At 31.5% G+C, this 8,148-nt stretch overlaps 1 long non-coding RNA gene across 1 annotated transcript; it reads left to right on the forward strand.

Annotated features, from left to right (window-relative positions):
* Positions 1 to 1,688: 1,688 nt before the first annotated feature.
* Positions 1,689 to 7,061, forward strand: LOC149927446 (uncharacterized). The gene is made up of 4 exons (XR_016474022.1): positions 1,689 to 1,742; positions 2,902 to 2,990; positions 6,310 to 6,364; positions 6,954 to 7,061. It is a non-coding gene; the product is annotated as an uncharacterized LOC149927446 (long non-coding RNA).
* The last annotated feature ends 1,087 nt before the right edge of the window (positions 7,062 to 8,148 follow it).

Raw genomic sequence — 8,148 nt, forward strand, 5'->3', positions numbered from 1 at the left:
GGGTGTTCAACATTGTAAAAAAAACAGCGTATTCAAAATTGTTAAAAAAACAGCCAATGATGGCAGTTTTAAATACAGTAAACTGCTGGCATCTAAGCTGACTGCAGCTTGCTGTCAATATTACGGCAATATTTTTTTGTGTGTACGAGCGCCACGTCTAGTCCCTTCACAACAAAACTTCAACAGAGAACTACCGAGGCTGCCTTACAGTGATGCAGATTAATCTGAATCACCTTCATACTCAACCACCGTTGTCGGTGTTGGTGCTGGGTTTCTTGCCGGCTAAAGGAGTGGTTACAGGATAAACCATACCCCCCTCACCAGCCAGACCACTCGCACCTACACCTGAAGGCACTTTGGGTTAGGCTGACAGTTCTTTACCGGTGGAGTGGTTCACCACCGTAATGTCGGAAATATCCGACAATGAGCCCAAGGTGATGTCAAAAGTCCGACATTTCAGTAGCAGAGTCATTTGCCACTACTTCAGGCTGCGCTGGGGTGTTAGGATTTTGAAGGACTTTGAAAGTCCCCCTATCCATCCCTGTGTAGGCTTAAAATCCAGCCTCCTTTAAAACTGCGACAGACTCTTCATCCGCAGCTGGAAAGTCGAGCGTATGAAGTTCTTGTCACAGACAGAGGTGACTACTTTCCAACGGCTAATTTTGAGCTTGTTGTTTTAAATGTACAACCTCTTTAGAAGGACTTCTGGATTTTTCGTCCACACTTTCTTAGTCCTGAAGGCGACCTTGACCTGTTTTGGAAATTCACTGGCTTTTATTACTTAAAGCTTCGTGCCCACCAAAACACAGTCATTCTGGTCAAAGACCTTCCTAAAGCATTCCTCAGTTGGGGCATCCCTTTAGAGGTAAGTAATGGCACCTCCGGCCAAGTTTAAATTCCTGATGAGAGGAAGAGGTTCACCCAAAGGTGTCTCATCAACTCTCTCCAGAATCCCACGCTGGACGGTCCCCATTTCCTCCTCTGTGATAAGATTGTTCGGAAAGCCATCTTTTACAAAGGCCATCTTAAAGGGGCTCCAAAGTTCGGTGGCAAAAAAAAGAAAAATGAGCATGCTTTTCATCCCCCAATCCCTCACTCGTCTTTGGCAGAGGCGGGCAGAGTCAACCGTAAATTTTGCACATTACTGACTTTAAACACATTTTTCCACCGAACTTTGGAGCCCCTTTGAGCAAACCTACTGCGTCAGTATAGGAAATAGGAGGCAGACGCTCCTTAGCCTTAAAAGTGCCTACTAAATATTTAATTTAAAAAACCATTGGATTTTTTCTAAGTCATTAGAAATATTAACAAAATTCTATTGCTTTAAAATTAAATATTATTAATAATATCTAAAGGAATAGTTTCGTAGTAATTGTGAGTATAGATAATCGTTCAATAAGTATAAAATGGCTGGTTGCTTACGTACGTGCAAACCTCAGGCTGCACTATGGCGTCAATATGGTTTAAAAAAGGTGATTTTTAAATATTTATTACAAACACCATATACATGCAGGGCAAATGTTCGTTTACTTTATTTAAATGCAGACAGTGACGAGACAGAAAGCGACAACACTAAAAATTAAAAACGCTTCAACAGATTACATCCGTAAATGTGGAAATCACACCTGCTCGATAAATACGTTAGTATAAATAAAGAGGTCTGACTCAATTGAGCATATGTTAAGTCAATTGAGCATACGTTGATATTAAATCGACCAAGAATCTCTTCTCTGCAAATCGGGGTAAGTACAGGGTTGATTTATATTTCCGTTAGCACTAGAGCTCGGCGAAACAGCTAAATTAACCGCTAAAGTTTTGATTAACTATAAAAATGACGATTAACTGTTTATCCATGGATATTATCCACGGCTATATAGCAACTTAAGTTAGAAGAAACCACCTATGGACTGTGAGAAGGATGATAATTGTTTTTTAATTTAGTTTTTTACTCGAAGGTCTATTTGATCCGAGTTTCGCGTTTTTTTGTTTGCTCTAAGACCTATTGGTACGAGTTATTAGTAAGTTTTTTAATTTCTTCAAATTTGTTTAGGATTAAGCTATATGATCCCTTTTTCGCGTATTTTATATAGCAACTTAACATGTAAAATAATCGGGTTTTTTTGGATAATTTTCGTTTGTGGATAAAAATAAATAAAGTGATTATTTCTTATCCAAACGCCGAGCTCTAGTTAGCACGTCTCCATCGGCTTCGAAGTTTAGAGCATCGGAGAAATGGGACCCAAATCTAAAAAATAGAAAAGATATAATCACTGCCCTTATTTCACTTAATCCTTAAAACCAAAGCTATATGTAAACTTTTATTCACACTGTCTTCCCTATTTTAAAGAAGGCTTAATATTTTATTCTTCACTTTATTACGTCCTTTCTCGACGTTGGAATAAATTAAATAATTTATAATTATTAATATTTACATAATAAAAAATGAGCCCTGCTTGCTTGATTATTTTCAGCCCGGAAAGAAAGGAATTTAAGTTTCCTTTCAATTACTTTAACAAGCACTATATAAACAGTCCTTGCAGGTCCTGATTCTCGGAAATATTACTTCTTGGCGATTTCCTTGAAGGGTGTTTTATTTAGGCGCCTCCCCTGCTGGGGTTATTCTCGCTTTAATGAAGATTAAGGGGGCGAAATCTTTTAGTAAAATATTTACTACACGGGTATTAAATTATTGAAAATTAAAATGCAATTGAATATACTGTTTACATATTGAAAGTAACCTTAGAATCACTATATTGTGGTTTTTATTTTTAGTTATATTTCTGTGTTACAAATATATAAGTCATTGGTATCTATATAAAAGGTCAATGTCAATCTTTTAGAAACACCATTTATACAAAAATTCAACGAAATTTAAATAAAACAATTCTGATATTTCGCTAGCTGAAGATTACTTTTGAGGTCCATAATTATGGGAAAACTTATAACAATGATGTTGCTTTTTCTGATGATCTCAACTTTACAAATTTGTGGTAAGCGTTACATCTTATTGTTTTCTGTAAACATCATTCCGAATCTAAGAGCATCAGCGCCTGAAAATCTTCCTGGAAAATTGGAATAGCAGAGACGTAGCTTTGTGTGTAAAGCCATCGCAAGCTCCACCGACACGTTTTCGGGTCCAATAAACGTTACTCTATTAACCTGATAATCTCCTATAGTTTTAAATAGCTAAGAAAGTTCTAGGCGGTTAAGGGTAAAAATTATTTTTCCCGAAAGTTACCCCGATACTGATCTTAAAGTGTTGGTTGCAGGAAAAATCGATAGTAATAAAAACGAATGAATGTGGGCTGGTTTTGAAGCCCAGGACGTTCTCTTTCTAAAAATGTCATTGTCGAAACAAATTTCCAAGCCTAAGTGTATTCACTTTGAGTCCGAAACTGACCTTTTTCGCTCCCCCAAAATCCTGAAATTTTCGGCGAATTTCTCTCCTCCGTAACACGAGAAATTTGGTGCAAATCAAAGCTGTAGTTTTATTCCTAAAATAGAAGAAACTGAAGTGGAGGGATTCTGTTTACATGTAGAAGTTTTCAAACCAGAGGTTTTTAATCATAATTGACGGATTTTGAAATGACGTTTTAGCGCGCGACACATGTACATGTCTTGAGCACACGGCCTTCTTTGCGTGCTTTTTTGACCATAACATGTAGAGGTATTTTCACGGGCCAAGTGAATTTTAAAAGCCGACAATTTTAGGCTTATTATCGTAGCGCGCGCGACCGACGTTTTAAGAAGAATTTACAAAGAGCCTTTGGTTTTATATCGTTTTTCTACTACGTAGGCTTGTGTATGCCTTTTTCAATTACTACTGTGTAGGACTTTTTCCTGGGTGTTAAATCAACCTGCTTTTAATCCCAGATGTAAAGAAATGTATTACAGACAATTACCCAATGATACGCTTCGCATTTTCTGACGTCATGGGTGCCGAGAAGAATTTTAGAAGTCTGGAAATTCGCCGAAAAACTCGATATCCACCATTTCGACTACTTTTTATAATAATTTAAAGACCACTTAACCGATTTTGATGAAATTTTCTGTACTTGCTATAAAATGTTTGCTCTTTCTAATGAATCGTTAATAAGCCATAGCTAAAATTTCGTGCAACCAACACTTTAATATCTTAACAAACGAAAAAGAACGTAGCTTTCATTTTTCTAAATAGAACAACATTTGTTATCGGAGTTAAAATGAGGATATAACAACCTAATAGAGAATCCGAGCATCTGCTACGTAAAGGTTTCAAACGCTCTGTTGTAACCAAATGTTGGAAGAAAGAAACATATTTAGGATTTTCTCTTTGCAATTGGTCTTTATCACGTTTTACTAGAAATTTTGTTGTTAGTCTAATGGAATTATTTGAAATACAATGGAAGTATTAAAAATACAGAAATACAATGGTAATAATTAAAATACAGAAATACAATGGTAATAATTAAAATACAGAAATACAATGGTAATAATTGAAATTCAGAAATACAATGGTAATAATTAAAATACAGAAATACAATGGTAATAATTAAAATACAGAAATACAATGGTAATAATTAAAATACAGAAATACAATGGTAATAATTAAAATACAGAAATACAATGGGAATATTAAAAACACCGAAATACAATGGTAATAATTAAAATACAGAAATACAATGTTAATAATTAAAATACAGAAATACAATGGTAATAATTAAAATACAGAAATACAATGGTAATAATTAAAATACAGAAATACAATGGTAATAATTAAAATACGGAAATACAATGGTAATAATTAAAATACAGAAATACAATGGGAATATTAAAAACACCGAAATACAATGGTAATAATTAAAATACAGAAATACAATGGTAATAATTAAAATTCAGAAATACAATGGTAATAATTAAAATACAGAAATACAATGGTAATAATTAAAATACAGAAATACAATGGTAATAATTAAAATACGGAAATACAATGGTAATAATTAAAATACAGAAATACAATGGGAATATTAAAAACACCGAAATACAATGGTAATAATTAAAATACAGAAATACAATGTTAATAATTAAAATACAGAAATACAATGGTAATAATTAAAATTCAGAAATACAATGGTAATAATTAAAATACAGAAATACAATGGTAATAATTAAAATACAGAAATACAATGGTAATAATTAAAATACAGAAATACAATGGTAATAATTAAAATACAGAAATACAATGGTAATAATTAAAATACAGAAATACAATGGTAATAATTAAAATACAGAAATACAATGGTAATAATTAAAATACAGAAATACAATGGTAGTAATTGAAATACAGAAATACAATGGTAATACATAAAATACAGAAATACAATGGTAATAATTGAAATACAGAAATACAATGGTAATAATTAAAATACAGAAATACAATGGTAATAATTAAAATACAGAAATACAATGGTAATAATTAAAATACGGAAATACAATGGTAATAATTAAAATACAGAAATACAATGGGAATATTAAAAACACCGAAATACAATGGTAATAATTAAAATACAGAAATACAATGTTAATAATTAAAATACAGAAATACAATGGTAATAATTAAAATACAGAAATACAATGGTAATAATTGAAATACAGAAATACAATGGTAATAATTAAAATACAGAAATACAATGGGAATATTAAAAACACAGAAATATAATGGTAATAATTAAAATACAGAATACAATGGTAATAATTAAAATACAGAAATACAATGGTAATAATGAAAATACAGAAATACAATGGTAATAATTAAAATACAGAAATACAATGGTAATAATTAAAATACAGAAATACAATGGGAATATTAAAAACACAGAAATACAATGGAAATATTAAAAATAAAGAAATACAATAGAAATATTAAAAATACAGAAATACAATAGAAATATTAAAAATACAGAAATACAATGGGAATATTAAAAATACAGAAATACAATAGAAATATTAAAAATACAGAAATACAATAGAAATATTAAAAATACAGAAATACAATGGGAATATTAAAAACACAGAAATACAATGGAAATATTAAAAATAAATAAACACAATGGTAATAATTAAAATAAAATGGTAATATTAGAAATACAATGGAAATGTTAGAAATTCAATGGAATTAAAAATCTTTGGTAAAGTGTTTTTCGTAAGGGCTAGACCCTAGTAGGAATCCATGGACTCGCGTACCATGAATGGCGAACAAATACCCTGCTACACATTTTGTTAGTTCCCAATGATTTAATAATTGTTTAATTTATTATTATTTTTTTAAAGTAGGATCTATTGATGCGGTCCCACGTCTGGCTATTCATGCAGGTTCAATATATAAGTAAGTGTTATAATTGGCATTTAATTTAGGCATTTATATTTAAAAATTTAAAAAAAAACTATAGATTTGACCAAGTATGTTATAAATTCTAATTATCGATATATTTTTGGGATGGTTTCGTCTGTCGAAATTTTCCACCATTCATGTTTAAATTATAAATTCCAAAAATGCTTTTAATTTTTTTAAGAAACGTAAAAAAATTATCTACATTGTCTTTTTTTTTTAATATCCTACTGAGTCTCTATTTATAATTCTTTGAAAACCAAGATGACTTTTCTATCGCTTTTAATAGCTTCATGTAAAATCAGGCAAATATATTTAGAATTATTATCTATGTTGTTGCGTTTTCAATATAAATATTTGGAAATAAATCGAAAAACTATGGTCTTTAAAAAGTGTTTTGGTAACGTTAAAAAATGTATTGTAATAAAACAGTGAGCCCGATAGTGAGTCTTAAAATTCAGTTAAAGGTTTATTTATTTTAACTTCTATTTTTGAGTTAAGCTATTTTTATTTTAAAGTTCATACAGCTTATGTTTAGTTTCGTAAATAAAATTAAAAAATATTTAAAAATGTTCTTCAATTCCAGCGACGGATCGTTTTCCGATAGCAAATTAGTGGACAAACATGGAAAGCTGAGAGAAGCGTTATAGAAATGATATTGTTTTAAACAAGAAATAGACAAATAAACATGTGTCAATTTAATAACAGGGTTCTTATTCTTTTATGATTTTTAAAATAACAACTAGAGAAAAATGAGAACAAAGTTTCTCTTGAGAAATCCATCAATATTCAGGGGCACCGATAATAACTTAACCATAGAGCAAGTAAACTATAGGTTTTAAAGTACAATTGCTTTTCCTTGAGCAAAAACAGTATTAATTACTTTACTAAAACGACGACGAAATCAGCAGTAGAGACTACAATCCTAAACAAATACTATCCTTTTCTGAGTATCGTTCATTTAAAATTTATCTTCATGTCGTAGTGTACCAGTACGCTTCACTCGGAAAATAGAAAGAAAATACTTAATGGATGATAGCTGCAACTACACGGCGAATCACGCCTCTTCGTGTTGGAACGTAGTATGAATAAACATTTTATTATTATGCATAGTGCCAAATCGATTAAGGAATATGACGGCACTATTTCGTCCGCAGTCTCAAGCACATCTTATTTGCAACATTGTCTAATAAGTGTAATATCGTAAGCATTAGTATAATTGTCGTTATCATGTGACGGGTGGGGCTGCTTTGTCGCGTATTTAATAAGTTTTCATTTAAGTACCAATCAGTTAACATTCAAGATTGCTATGTTGATGTACTGGACTTCGAAATCAGCCTTGTTTCAAGGCTAGAGTAATTTGCGCTTTGCATTTGGTTATTTCAGCGGAAATGGACACCGGAAAACCAAACGGAGAGGAAACGGAATACGATGTTCCCCGCTCTGCATCCTAGAATTTAAAGTGCCGGTTTAAGATTGATCTATAACTTTTATTAAACATTTCGTGGCATAAACCTCAATTTTTTATATTAGATAAAGTATAAATCACTCTATTAAAGTAAGTAGTTCGGAGAAATAGCAGGATTGTTTCTGAAAATTCGAACCAAAAAAAAACAAGTTCAGCTAGCGTAGCTTATTTTATAGAAAGGTCTATAATTACAGCGCCTTTAATCTTAAAAGATTCAAAGTGTGACGGTGAGTTAAATTAAGTGAAAATTCATGTTCCCCGCCTTATTTTCCTTGTAACCCTTAGTAGTGCTCCGCCGGAGCCAAAAATCGAC

Source organism: Leiobunum rupestre, chromosome 9 (assembly GCF_980474605.1).
Source record: "Leiobunum rupestre chromosome 9, qqLeiRupe1.1.hap1, whole genome shotgun sequence".
Taxonomy (NCBI): Eukaryota; Metazoa; Arthropoda; class Arachnida; order Opiliones; family Sclerosomatidae; genus Leiobunum; species Leiobunum rupestre.